Source organism: Thalassophryne amazonica, chromosome 13, assembly GCF_902500255.1.
Source record: "Thalassophryne amazonica chromosome 13, fThaAma1.1, whole genome shotgun sequence".
Classification (NCBI taxonomy): domain Eukaryota; kingdom Metazoa; phylum Chordata; class Actinopteri; order Batrachoidiformes; family Batrachoididae; genus Thalassophryne; species Thalassophryne amazonica.
The window spans coordinates 93725831-93740527 of NC_047115.1; the positions used below are offsets into that span (position 1 = coordinate 93725831).

At 43.1% G+C, this 14697-nt stretch overlaps 2 long non-coding RNA genes across 2 annotated transcripts in view; one reads left to right on the forward strand and one right to left on the reverse strand.

The window, feature by feature from the left end:
* The window catches only part of LOC117523563, a 27967-nt gene extending 21868 nt beyond the window's left edge, over window positions 1–6099 (forward strand). Inside the window, exon 3 of the long non-coding RNA XR_004564540.1 lies at window positions 6028–6099. This is a non-coding gene — a long non-coding RNA (uncharacterized LOC117523563). The remainder of the gene's footprint in view (window positions 1–6027) is intronic.
* Window positions 1–11881, reverse strand: part of LOC117523564 — an 18894-nt gene extending 7013 nt beyond the window's left edge. The window contains exon 1 of the long non-coding RNA XR_004564541.1: window positions 11803–11881. This is a non-coding gene — a long non-coding RNA (uncharacterized LOC117523564). The remainder of the gene's footprint in view (window positions 1–11802) is intronic.
* Between the last annotated feature and the right edge of the window lie 2816 nt (window positions 11882–14697).

The window sequence follows — 14697 nt, forward strand, 5'->3', positions numbered from 1 at the left end:
GTCTTTGCCAGTCAAAGAACACCTGAAAGCTTGCATCCAAGGAACTGGAAAGGTGCCTCACAGAGCCAGCCAAATCCACAGCTTTTTTGAAGAGACATTCAACATTGAAGAATTGGACATGCAGATTAAATAGTATGGGCCACGGAATAAATTAAGACTAAGCTACATTTTCTGGTGTGAATTCTCTATCTTTACCTGAACTACAGATTTATAGAAACTTTTTGGCCTATATATTGAAGCCTGGGATGTTGTTGCATGTCATTAAACGTTTTAGAAAACATGCTTAGAAATGCCTTCTGGTCTTATTTTACAATAATTTTTAATAACTTGATGATCAGCCAGAATCTGTGTCATTGTTATCAATGGCAATTACTACGCATAAGAAAGGTTTTCATGAAGACTGATTTGCACTATCAGAGCTGTTTCACTTTGGATGTGCTACTAGAGCTAACGTGTCAAATTTAGTTGATTTACACATAAAAATGTAAATTCTCTTCTATGAATTCCAGTCACACTCACTCATTATCTCAATATATTGGCTTTCAAACTAAGGAGACAATTTTCAGAACCATTAGCCCTCCCTGCCTTGACCAGACTCTTATCTGTCTGGTTTCGATGGACCGGTCGGTGCAGCTAAGTGTACTTCTTGTCATGTTTCTTTAACATTCACAGAGACTTCAACTGACCACTTCCAAAGCTACAAACTCTTAGCTGTAAGATCCATCTCTGCTCTAGATCTTTCACTTGCAACCAGTCCCAGAGTCTGGTGATGGTCACATATGCAGCTCTCATCCTCTCATCCTTTCAGCAGTAGACTGATTAGATGCTGTTCTGTGTGTCACACTTTGCTGTGCAACAGTTCCTCATTTTTACTGAGAGAACAAGGGAAAAAATGTTTATAAATTCAAGGGGGAAAAAATGATAGCCTTTTAAATTAATGGCAAACATCTGAATTTTTATTATCTTTCACAAAAGCTGTAAAAATACACATGAAAGAATTATCGTGCCATCCAGATTGGCAAACAGCAGCAGTGGATTTATGACATTTCTTCCTCCAAAATAGAAGAAAGATAGCATCCCACTGACTTGGTAAGTGCTTTTTCAGATCAAATATATTTGTCTAATGTTCAGAAAGCTACGTGGGTACCACGTGTGCAGCATGGAGCAACGGCTATTTTTGTCATAATGCATCTGTTTAATCCCAGCAGTCACGTTTTGTCTGCCTCTGTCGCCGGTTAAAACGCCTTTGAGGACGCCGATGTGGGCTCTATCGCCGTTTTACACGCCGTTGGTTAGGGATACAACGCCGGCCGCCAATTACGGCGGTGTAACCTGCGGCACTGCAGGAAGGGGCAGGATGAAACGGCGATTAAAAAGTATCAAACGCCGTTGTTCGCGTTGTCTCCGTCGTCACGCGAATTCTCCGGGAGCGCTCCCGGAATTATTCGACATGTTGAATAATTTTTTCGACGATTCCCGGTAAAGCCGGAACTAAGCCACGCCCCTTAGTGCCGGCGTTGACAACAGCGTTTGATCCTTAAGACGGCCAAAAACTCTTCCGGGACACTTCCGGGAGCTCTTACCGTCTATGTGTAAACGGGGCTTAAGGCAGGGAAACCCTGGACAGAACTCACCCTGGACAGGTAGTGAGTCTGTTGCAGGGCCACATATGGACACACAAATCCATTCAGAATTGCATGCACATCTACAGTCAATGTAAAGTTTCCCTTTTACCTACCTATATATCTTTGGAGGTGGGAGGAAGTTGGAGCCATGCAAACTACATACAGAAAGGACCAGATTGGAAGTAATCCCAGGACCTTCTTGCTATGATACAGTGATCTACAATTTACTTCATATATTACACTACTTTTGTGAGTCGCATAGTTTGGAAAAGATTTGAAGACTTTTCTAAAAATGCATTTCATATTTTCAGCTATAGAGACAAATTATTTCTGTGGCACATAATCTGAAACCTGAGAGTTTTGGATTTGACATGCCATACATGTGTATCATACAATATGCAAATATGGCATGGTTTCTCACTCAAAATGCTGAGATTGTTCTGAACACTTAATAGGCAATACATGGGCACTATATTACCAGAAATGACCTTAAACGGGAAATGACTGAAAGCATGGTAAAATAAAGAAAATACCCTTGAATCCAAGAGCATTACAGGAGTGCTGTACCACATCCAAGTCTCGTCCAGTGATTTATCTCGTTACAGCACTACACCACTCCACCACCATGGCCATGTACTTCTTTGAGGCTGTGATAAGACACAGCTGACAGCATAACCTTCACGATAACATACCTTCATTCTGTTGGAATAAAGTAGACCTGTATTTGTTGAAACAATAACAAATGACAGCCACTGAAAAACTGTCACACAATGTGAAAAAGACTGATCTACACACTAAATGGATCACCCTTATATTGAACAAAAATCCTGGAAAAATAAAACAAGTATAATGACAACTACACTGACTTTTCAAGAACACATGTTTGAGGAAATGATTAATCTTTCTTTAACTTCTGTTTCTGTTCCTAAATGTTTCAAATCTGCAGTGATTAAACCATTACTTAAGAAACCTAATCTTGACCCGAGTGTATTGAAAAGCTATAGGCTGATATCAAATCTATCATTTTGCTCTAAAATTCTGGAAAAAGTGTTTTCACAGCAGCATGTGGACTATTTTACTGAGAATAATCTCTTTTAGCCACTGCGGTCCGCTTTTAGAAAATATCATTCCACAAAGACGGCTCTCACTAAAGTGGTGAATGATCTTCTGCATGCAATGGATTCAGACACCAAAATGGCTCTGGTGCTGTTAGAGCTCAGTGCTGTGTTTGATACCGTGGATCATCATATTCTACTTGATAGGCTAGAGAATCCACTTGAGGCAACTTGAGGCAAGGACACTCCACCGACCTGAAGAAGGCAAAGCACCTTTTTCCAGTCGAGAACCATGGCCTCGGATTTGGAGGTGCTGATTTTCATCCCGGATGCTTCACACTCGGCTGCAAACCGCTCCAGTGCACACTGAAGGTCCTGATTTGACGAAGCGTGAGATCGACGGATCAATGCAGCGTCTGCAGTGATGCGGTCAATGTATCGGAATGTCGTGGTGAAGAGAGAGCTGAGCAAGGGGGCAAAGCTCTCGATTTACCGATCGATCTACGTTCCGACCCTCGCCTATGGTCATGAGATTTGGCTCATGACCGAAAGAATAAGATTGTGAGTACAAGCGGCCGAGATGAGTTTCCTCCGCAGGATGGCTGGGCGCACCCTTAGAGATAGGGTCAGAAGCCCGGTCGCTCGGGAGGGCTCGGAGTCGAGCCACTGCTCCTCCACGTTGAAAGGAGCCAGCTGATGTGGCTCAGGCATCTTTTTCGGATGCCACCTGGACGCCTCACTGGAGAGGTGTTCTGAGCACGTCCCATCGGGAGGAGGCCCCGGGGAAGACCCGGGAGGGACTATGTCTCGCAGCTGGCTTGTGAACGCGTCGGGGTTCCCCCGGAGGAGCTGGGGGAGTTGTGTGTGGATCGGGAGGTCTGGGTAGCTTTGTTTGAGCTGCTGCCCATGCAATGTGACCTCAGATGAAGTGGAAGGAAATGGATGGATGGATGGATGGATGGATGGAGGCTGGAGAATCATTTTGGGATTATTGGGAACGTCCTTGCAGGGTTGCCGTCATACTTGACCAGTCGATCTCACTGTGTTTTCTAGAGTAACACTACCTCTAACCTTGGTGACATGAAATTTGGGGTTCCACAGGGATTCGTCTTAGGCCCCTGCTTTTCTCCCCTTATATAGCACCCCTTGGGCACATATTGCGGCATTTTGTGATTACATTTCACTGCTATGCTGATGATACTCAGTTATACATGCCGATAACTGCTGGTAATCTCATTCACATAAAAACCTTAGAAGATTCCCTTGCATCAGTGAGAAGTTGGATGTCTAGAAACGTCCTACTTTTAAACTTTGATAAGACTGAAATGGTGGTTCTTGGTACAGTGAGACATCAGCATCAATTTGACCAGTTAATGCTCAGCCTAGGCTCGTGTGTCATACATCACACTGACAAAGTGAGGAACCTTGGGGTAATTTTTGATCCTACACTGTCCTTTGACCTCCACATTAGAAAAAAGTATGAGGACTGCTTTCTTCCACCTGCGAAATATAGTGAAGATTCATCCCATCCTGTCTATGGCTGATGCTGAGACCTTGATCCATGCATTTGTCTCTTCTAGATTGCACTATTGCAATGTTCTATTTTCTGGTTTACTGCAGTACAGCATTAGGGCTGTCCAACTGTGCAAAATGCTGCCGCCAGACTTTTAACACGAAGCAGAAAGTTCGACCACATTACATCTATTTTGGCATCCCTTAACTGGCTTCCTGTCCTAGTGAGATCAGATTTTAAGGTTGTGTTACTAGTCTATAAAACTGGTCATGGACTGGCACCTCCCCACCTAGCTGACCCAATTAATCCTTACGTACCGGCCCATGCTTTGCGTTCTCAGGGTGCAGGACTACTTTGTGCCCCCAGGGTGAATAAGAAGTCTGCGAGTCATAGAGCTTTCTCTTATTGTGCCCTGTTCTGCCCCTGTTCTGAAACAGTCAGATTCTGTGGAGACTCTCAAGTCCAGACTTAAGATGCACTTATTTTCCCTTTCATATGGCTAGCATACTGGCATAGTATAGTTCTAAGCTTTTTACTATTAATTCATTTTAGTAAGAAACGGAGCAGGCCACTGCCTCAACTTTACCTAAATTCTGGGTCTTTTAGTGAAGCTTAGGGCTAGTGGCCGGCGATCACCTTAGTATTTCCTGATTGTCTTGTTGATTAATGCTGGCAAATTATACTGCATTTCTTGTCTTTCTGATCCCTGATTCTGTTTTTTTCTGTCTGTTTAAGGTGTAGCTCCATCCAGAGATGGGTGTGTTATTTGTGCTGGAGACACTCCTGTCCTGTGCATCAACAGGATTTCCTGTATATTCCTTTCGGGAATTGTTCTGTAATTTATGTTTGTAGCATGGCCCAAGCAGAGGGTCACCCTTTTGAGTCTGGTCTGCTTGAGGTTTCTTACTCAGAGGGAGTTTTTCCTTATCACTACTGCTCTGGGGGTTAGTAAGGTTAGACCTTACCTGTGTGAAGAGCCTTGAGGCAACTCTGTTGTGATATGGCACTATATAAATGAAAATAAATTGAAATTGAAATTAAAATTGAAGTGTCAGTCTGTGTGGACATTTGTTCCTATCCACTGACAGAAAAGGAGCACACCAGACACTCTACAGACTCCTTGTGGGTGGTGATCCCACATGGAGATGACACCATGTTGTTTCTTCGTGCTGAGTCTGACCAAGTTTCAAGGTTGCAGACCCATCCACCCCACCCCCACTTCCCTAGGCCTGGCACCAGGGAGTGGCCCTGATATCCCCAATCTATCTGAGATGACTCCATCCCTAGTGGTATCTATCATAATGGGTCAGATGGTTCGCCCTTCATCTGTCTCCTCACCTAGGACCAATCTGCCAAGAGTGGCCCTGCTAGGAGATAATGCTCCAAACTACATAGCTCCCAGGATCGCTGGAGCACATAAACCCCTCCAGCCCAATAAGGTGGCAATCCAGGGATATGAGCTGACACTCCTGGCCAGGGTGGGAAGCTTGACTATCTGGGAGAGACTTGGAGTAGAGCCGCTGCTTCTTAATATCACAAGGTGCTAGGTGAGATGGTTTGGGCACCTGGTGAAGATGCCTCCAGGCCGTCTCCCTCGGGAGGTCTTCCAGGTACGTCCAACTGGGAGGAGTCCCAAGGAAGACTCAGGATACACTAGAGAGATTACATTTCCCAGCTGATTTACAAACACCAGGAAGATTTACATAACTTGGTTCAGTATACGGAAGTGTGGGGTGAGTTGCTTGGTCTGTTCACACACACCGTGAACTGGACAAGTGGCTGAAAGTGAATGAAAGAAAATTGTCACCGGGCTGCATGGTGGCTTCGTGGTTAGCACTGATGCCTCACAGCCAGAAGGCCCCAGGTTCACTTCCAACCTGGTGCTTTGTGTGGAGTTTGTATGTTCTTCCAGAGTTTGTGTTGGTTTCCTTCACAATAAAATCACCAGTGTAAAACTAACACTGACCGTGTTAAATTAACACTGCCAGTGTACATATGGTCCTATTCTGGTCAGAATGGGACCATATTTACTGTGTTCAGGTGCTCTGGCTTCCTCCCACTTCCAGACACATGTCGGTGAGATGAATTGGTGACTCTAAAGTAAATGTTGGTGTATGTGTGTGAACCAGTTTGTCTGGCCATATGTGGTGGCCCTGCAATACACTGATCGACTTGCGGCCTGTTCTGGGTGTACCCTGCCTCTTGGCTAATGGGTTAAGCTCTTGCAACCATGTTAGGCTCTTGCACCCATGTGACCCTTAAGTGGAATAAGTGGGTTCAGAAATTTGATGGATCTTTCTACATGCAGTTCTGTAGCAGCGTTGTAGATGTTGAGATAAGGGCTGAAATGACACAGTCCAAATTAAAAATGTTGACTATGAAAATATGTTGTCTTCTCTGGAGTGCATCGATGCATCACTGAGTTTATATTCACGTCTAATGAGTCCTGCTCCTGAGCATGCTTGGAAGGGAGATTAATGCTGAAACACTGACAAGAGTTGAGCTCTGCTACCACTACGTCACCCCCACTAGTGTGCCGTTACTGCTCCGTTCCCCTCTGCTGGCCTCGTAGTGTGAATGGACCCTTAATAATGATCAATATAGTTGTTGATTTCATTTAGAGTCTTGACTGGGGAAGTAACCTCTATTGGACTGGCATCTTGTCTGGGGGAATGGTGTAAACTCTCTTCTGCTTCAGGTGCACCAGGTGCTTACCTCCATAGTACTAACAGTAATAAATGTTTAACTGATTAATTATTGCAGCTCAAACATATGCACTATATTATTATTAATGTACACCAGTGAAGTCTGAAATCATTTGGGTACTGTTATGAAAATGTATCAAACATGACATTATCAGAGCTGAATAACTGAAACCACTTGTCTTTTCCTTCAGGAATCCCACTGGTGCTTATGGCTTGATTCTATCATATGAAGCAGAAGAGAGTCTATAACTCCCCCCGGAAGGGACACTCGTCTGATGCAGGTCTCTTCTCCAGTAAAAGCTGGTACTCGTGTACAGCCAGGTGGACAGGGAAAATGCAGATGAAGTGCCTTGTCCAAGGACACAGACAGGTAATGTGATGGGTAATTGAAGCCAGGTCAACATGTTGGTAGACCCGCAACGTCTCCCACTGATCTACCTGCTCTACCTTCAAGGCTTTACTTCACCACTTCAAGACTGTATTTTAAAAGATTAGGCCTGAAACAGAAGCAGATCAGACATGGTTTGAATGAGGTCAACAGAATGTGTATTTAACCCTCTGGGGCCAACGCCATCGTATACGATGGCTAAGCCCAAGCTTTACTAAATTATAAATAACTTTTTAATGATATGAGATAGAAACTTACTCTTTTTTTTCTGAAAAGTTAACTCCGCGGACGTTCGAGCCAGCCATTGGCCATCTTTGTATTCCTCATAGAAGCTGTGTGATGACATGCACAATATAAGTGTCCAATCGGAATTGGTTCACCGTCACATGGTTTTCCAAAATCCAATCGTAGGGCAGATTTACCTCACGTGAAAAGCCAAAGATCATTTTCAGGAGTGATGTGTTACTAGTTGGCCCGTTTGAATAGCCCCCTGGGTGCTCCAATGAGTAAATACTATTAGTACATACTCAGGGCGCCCTGTGCCATTACGCACAGCGATCACTGAAAGCAGACGGAGAGCCTCTGATGACAATCTCACATGCTCAAACAGTTTGCATGTGAATGTTACTGGATAACTCTGTTGCTTTCTCTGCATAAAGCACTGTTTACCATATCAATGGACAACAAAACACATAGACCATTTTGTATATATTGTTCAAAATGTGCATTTGTGTTTATTGTTTGAACCTTTTTGTTGTACAGTCTTTCACACAAGACCTCAAATTACCTTTATAAAGTGTCAAAACTGTTGTTTATTATAGTTTGCTGTGTGTTTTGAATAAATGTGTTTGGAAAATTATTTTTCGCTTTATTTTTTCCTTGCCTATTTTTAATTGTAAACCTTTATTACAATTATAAAACACAACAAAAACATATATATTCTGAAAGCACAGTACATAAGTACATAAAATGATTGTGGGATGCAGGGAGAGCTGTTAACAGCAATAATAAAACATTTATGCCAGGCGAGTGAACTGTCCAAAAAATGCCCTCGGACCCCAGAGGGGTAAAAAACCGATGCTCGCATTAATGAATGCAGACTGCAATGGGCAAACATTAGACACAGTATATTTCGATCAGATTTTAAGGTTGTGTTACTAGTCTATAAAACTGGTCATGGACTGGCACCTCCCCACCTAGCTGACCCAATTAATCCTTACGTACCGGCCCATGCTTTGCGTTCTCAGGGTGCAGGACTACTTTGTGCCCCCAGGGTGAATAAGAAGTCTGCGAGTCATAGAGCTTTCTCTTATTGTGCCCTGTTCTGCCCCTGTTCTGAAACAGTCAGATTCTGTGGAGACTCTCAAGTCCAGACTTAAGATGCACTTATTTTCCCTTTCGTATGGCTAGCATACTGGCATAGTATAGTTCTAAACTTTTTACTATTAATTCATTTTAGTAAGAAACGGAGCAGGCCACTGCCTCAACTTTACCTAAATTCTGGGTCTTTTAGTGAAGCTTAGGGCTAGTGGCCGGCGATCACCTTAGTATTTCCTGATTGTCTTGTTGATTAATGCTGGCAAATTATACTGCATTTCTTGTCTTTCTGATCCCTGATTCTGTTTTTTTCTGTCTGTTTAAGGTGTAGCTCCATCCAGAGATGGGTGTGTTATTTGTGCTGGAGACACTCCTGTCCTGTGCATCAACAGGATTTCCTGTATATTCCTTTCGGGAATTGTTCTGTAATTTATGTTTGTAGCATGGCCCAAGCAGAGGGTCACCCTTTTGAGTCTGGTCTGCTTGAGGTTTCTTACTCAGAGGGAGTTTTTCCTTATCACTACTGCTCTGGGGGTTAGTAAGGTTAGACCTTACCTGTGTGAAGAGCCTTGAGGCAACTCTGTTGTGATATGGCACTATATAAATGAAAATAAATTGAAATTGAAATTAAAACTGAAGTGTCAGTCTGTGTGGACATTTGTTCCTATCCACTGACAGAAAAGGAGCACACCAGACACTCTACAGACTCCTTGTGGGTGGTGATCCCACATGGAGATGACACCATGTTGTTTCTTTGTGCTGAGTCTGACCAAGTTTCAAGGTTGCAGACCCATCCACCCCACCCCCACTTCCCTAGGCCTGGCACCAGGGAGTGGCCCTGATATCCCCAATCTATCTGAGATGACTCCATCCCTAGTGGTATCTATCATAATGGGTCAGATGGTTCGCCCTTCATCTGTCTCCTCACCTAGGACCAATTTGCCAAGAGTGGCCCTGCTAGGAGATAATGCTCCAAACTACATAGCTCCCAGGATCGCTGGAGCACATAAACCCCTCCAGCCCAATAAGGTGGCAATCCAGGGATATGAGCTGACACTCCTGGCCAGGGTGGGAAGCTTGACTATCTGGGAGAGACTTGGCGTAGAGCCGCTGCTTCTTAATATCACAAGGTGCTAGGTGAGATGGTTTGGGCACCTGGTGAAGATGCCTCCAGGCCGTCTCCCTCGGGAGGTCTTCCAGGTACGTCCAACTGGGAGGACTCCCAAGGAAGACTCAGGATACACTACAGAGATTACATTTCCCAGCTGATTTACAAACACCAGGAAGATTTACATAACTTGGTTCAGTATACGGAAGTGTGGGGTGAGTTGCTTGGTCTGTTCACACACACCGTGACCTGGACAAGTGGCTGAAAGTGAATGAAAGAAAATTGTCACCGGGCTGCATGGTGGCTTCGTGGTTAGCACTGATGCCTCACAGCCAGAAGGCCCCAGGTTCACTTCCAACCTGGTGCTTTGTGTGGAGTTTGTATGTTCTTCCAGAGTTTGTGTTGGTTTCCTTCACAATAAAATCACCAGTGTAAAACTAACACTGACCGTGTTAAATTAACACTGCCAGTGTACATATGGTCCTATTCTGGTCAGAATGGGACCATATTTACTGTGTTCAGGTGCTCTGGCTTCCTCCCACTTCCAGACACATGTCGGTGAGATGAATTGGTGACTCTAAAGTAAATGTTGGTGTATGTGTGTGAACCAGTTTGTCTGGCCATATGTGGTGGCCCTGCAATACAATGGGCAAACATTAGACACAGTATATTTCGATCAAGATTCATGTTGCAAAATAATGGAAAGGTTGAACAAATAATTTAGTTAGGAGTTTTAAACAAGAAAGACCTTTAAAACTCATTTGTTTTAGGTGAAGCATGGAATTCCAAGATCATGTTAATCCATTCATTATTCTTTGTTTATCATGTTGTTGTCTTTGCAGAACTGATGCATTGCACTCTAAACTGAGAAAATAAGCTTTTTTTTTTAATCTGAAAATATTTGTTACTTTCTTTTCTTTGTGAGAAGTAGCTTTTGAAATTATAAATGTGGTGTTTTTCTGACAATAATGATGAGAAAAAACGTTTATATTTGCCCAGAAACATGAAGGTATTTTGCAGAATACCGTGTCTATACTGCATGGACTGTGTTTGACGTGTTCATGGTGCAGCTCTTACTGTGAAGTGTGTCACCCTCCAACATTAAACCAAATGGTAACTACCTGATGACGGGCAGTAAAAGCTAAAAGATAACCATCTGTTTGCTTTTCTTCCAACAGCGTGCTTTGTTCTTGTACATTATTTTTTTCTATTCTTGACTTCTCTGTTTTCAGAAGTCATTTTTTAAAATAGAATTAAATGCAAATTAGCACAGTGCTGATTATCATATAAACAGCTGTTGCCTGGAGGGGAAGACACTCTGGTTTTATTTATTTATATTGTCATATTTTCCACAGCTCCCCATAAAACTCTGACTTTAATCAGTCCACACTTTCTTTAGAAGACATCTGGGATTTAGAGACCAGGTGAAGGGAGCGTTGTGTTTGTGTGTGTTGGTAAATTGCAGTTTTGGGGATAAGCGACCCAAAGCAGGAGAGGAACTTGCACCATCAAATGACTTGCACAACTTCAGCAACAGTCATGTAAACCGATGCTGTACATGTACAGTGCACCATAAGCCCGGGTGCTGTGAACTTTTGTTGCTCCGTGTCCATAATTTTTTACTGTTCACTCTGAAGGCAATCACCTGTAAAGGTGCACATCTGGAATATCATTGCAAAGTGGAAAATTCTAATGCTGTGCATCATATTTTTATAGCATATGTGTGTGTGTGTGTCAGCTGGATAATGTTCAGTCATTCACCACTATGTTGGGGGGGGGGGGGGTCATTTAAATTCAAAGGGAGTGAGAGCAACAGTGTTTGGGCAATTACCTGGAACTAACAAGAGAGTGAGCGATGGAGCAAAATAAGGAGAAGCAATTGATAAGACCTGAAGAACAGAGCACCTCAAATGTAATTTAGTAATTGTTTTGGAAAATAAGGATAAGGCGTCTGGGTCCAGTGCCAGGTTTTGGATGAAGGTCTGACTATATTTTGTTGACCTGTCAGAGTTTAGTTTTTAATTTAATATTAATAACTTCAGCCAGGACTTTGAGGTTTGACTACAGATATGGACAACTGAACAGTGGGACCATCCCATCCATCTTCTATATCCACTTACTGCAATTAAGGGTCACGGGGGTGCTGGAGCCTATTCCAGAAGTCATAGGGTACACCCTGGACAGGACTCCAGTCTATTACAAGCCACGTGTAGACAGACAAACACATTCACACCAGCTTCAAATTTCCAGTTCATCTAATCTGTATATTTTTGGATGTGGGAAGAAGCAACCGGAGGGAACCCATGAAAACACTGGGAGAAACCAGAAACCAATGAGCTCATAAATGCCACTGCCACAGTAATCCTTGACACTTCGGTATAAGATGAAGACTACCCCCCAAACCTGGAAAGCCAAGAAGGATGTTAGCTAACTAACAGAGGTACAGAAAGGCATCATGAGAGACAGGTCCTGAATGGATAAGAAGTACAACAAGATGACCATAACTGAGGACCTAGAATCTGCCAAACAAAGGTTTACAGCTATGGCTACTTGGGTAAAGAGATACACCAGAGACACAGAGGCCAAGAAAATAAATGGCCTGTCATCCAATGACCAATCCATTATTAGAAACCCAGCAGGATGCAAGATGCACGCTGGGACAGCGTACACTAAACGCCCCCTGACACTTGCACGACTTTGATTCACGCACCTGTACACAGTGTGTCATACTGGTGAGTTAACCCACTATGAACCAGTGCAGATTGAACGTGAGCTGTGTGCTGCCGTATGCAAGTATGCAAAGAGAATTTTGAAATGCTCAAAAAATATTTCACGCATCATAGTCGTGCAACAAATGTGAAATGGCTGTGAAGATTGTGCGATTGATCTACTCATCAACACATAGTGTTGATGCCAGCCCAAACTCACTTTTTTCATGTTCCTGTCATGAAATGAGTCAAATTTTTGTGATGGGGTTTTTTTAACTCACCATTACTAACCCTACTCCTACCCCCAACCCTTTCGTGCAACCATCACGGATTGAATTAAAATGAATTATAAAGAATTCATGCTGCCATGACAAAAATGAGGCGCTTTTCGTCACAATATCACAAAGCAATAAATTAATGTATATTTTGTGCTTCTGAATCACGACTTTCCGTGAGACCAGGTTGGTTGACGCACGTTGATGCTTGATGGTGCGTGAGATGGCACGCGCACCTCGTCAAGTTGAGTAAAGAAAAAGTGAACAGTGTGAGTGGTTGCATCAGCGCACTACATCAGAGCACAGCTCTTCTGAACGATGATAACAAGATGTTAAATCTATCATAAACATACTTTTACAGCTGCATACAAGAAGGAAAGAACATGCAACTGACAATGACAATGTAAACATGACAAATAATTACCTTTTTAGATGACTCCAAACGCCTTTTCCAGCTCCTTCAGCGCACGAGTGAGAAAAGCAGCAGCTGGAGCACTCCTCTGGGATTCCAAAAGTGATTAGAGGCGTTTTCAACAGCTAATCTCGGACAGAAAATGATTAATCTGCTACAAAATAATTATTTTATATAGCAGCGTATGTGTTATATGTGCAGCGTCCAGCGCACAACGCATGGCAGCCAGTGGAATAAAACGTGGCGTCCAGCTGGGAACACAGCGGGTGGGATCGTCGCGATGATGTGCATGCAAGTGCACGGATCAAAGTCATGCAAATGTCAGGGGGCCTTAAGAGGTACAACAACGTATCAGGAATCATGTACAAGAACATATGTGCTGCATACAGATTAGAAGTCGTCAAGTCCTGATGGGAGACACCACTGAAGGTGGTTGGGAAGAACAGGGCAAAGTTCCTGCGGGACTTCAAATTCCGGACAGACAAGCAGCTGCTGGCCAACCAACCAACCATAGTGGTGGTTGACAAGGGAAAAGAGAATGCAGTTGTGGTAGATGTGGCAATCCCATCTGACAGCAACATCAGAACGACGGAGCATGAGAAATGGTAAATGGACTGCATTTATAGAGCACTTTTCCACCTGCATCAGAAGCTCAAAGCACTTTATAATTATGCCTCACATTCACCCATTCACACAGACACATTCACACACCGATGCCAGGGTGCTGCCATGCAAGATACTCACTACACACCAGGAGCAACATGGGGATTAAGGACCTTCCCCAAGGGCCCTGAGGGATTTTCTGGTCTGGAAAAAAAAGAATTCCATCCATTTTAGAAGAAGGCTGTAACATAAAAATATGTGGAAAAAGTGAAGCACTGTGAATTATTTTCGGATGCAATATATATATATATATATATATATATATATATAAATGACCACAAGGCATCCATTCATATTTATCCCTATGCTCACTTTTATCCCAGAAATAAGTACAGCGATTTTTGATCATTTTGAAATAGCATAATTAATGTACAGTCAGTGTTGTCAAACAAAAAAATAACTGATTTATTTATTTATTTTTAATTATTGTTTATTGGTGTGCTCCATTCTGAATCCTGGACTGGCACATGCTTCAGTCACTTGAAGGCTGAAAGAAGCACTTGCATCACAGGCCCATATGATTTTCTCCAGCCTCTAGGATAGGCTGTGAGTGACGTTATCCAGAGTGACGAAGATGGAGACAACAGCTAAGAAGTTGTATTTTCAGGAAGTGGCATAAAGGACGTTCCATGTGATTAAAAGAAACATGAGAAAGACTGGATCTGGACATGCTGGTGCATACCCAAAATATCAGTAACATAAACGTTGTAAAAACATAATATGTTTATGTTTGGGGCTAAGAAAAATTGATAAAGTGGATACTTGTAAAATGACAATCTTAAGGGCCCCTTCACACATAACACGAATGATGCTGAATAGCGCATGAAGGACGATTCGAATGGCACTCATGAAAAATCGGAGCCGCACTCGAACGCCTCGTATGCAAAGTTGGGGAACAGATATTGTCACATGTGCTCCAATCACCCAT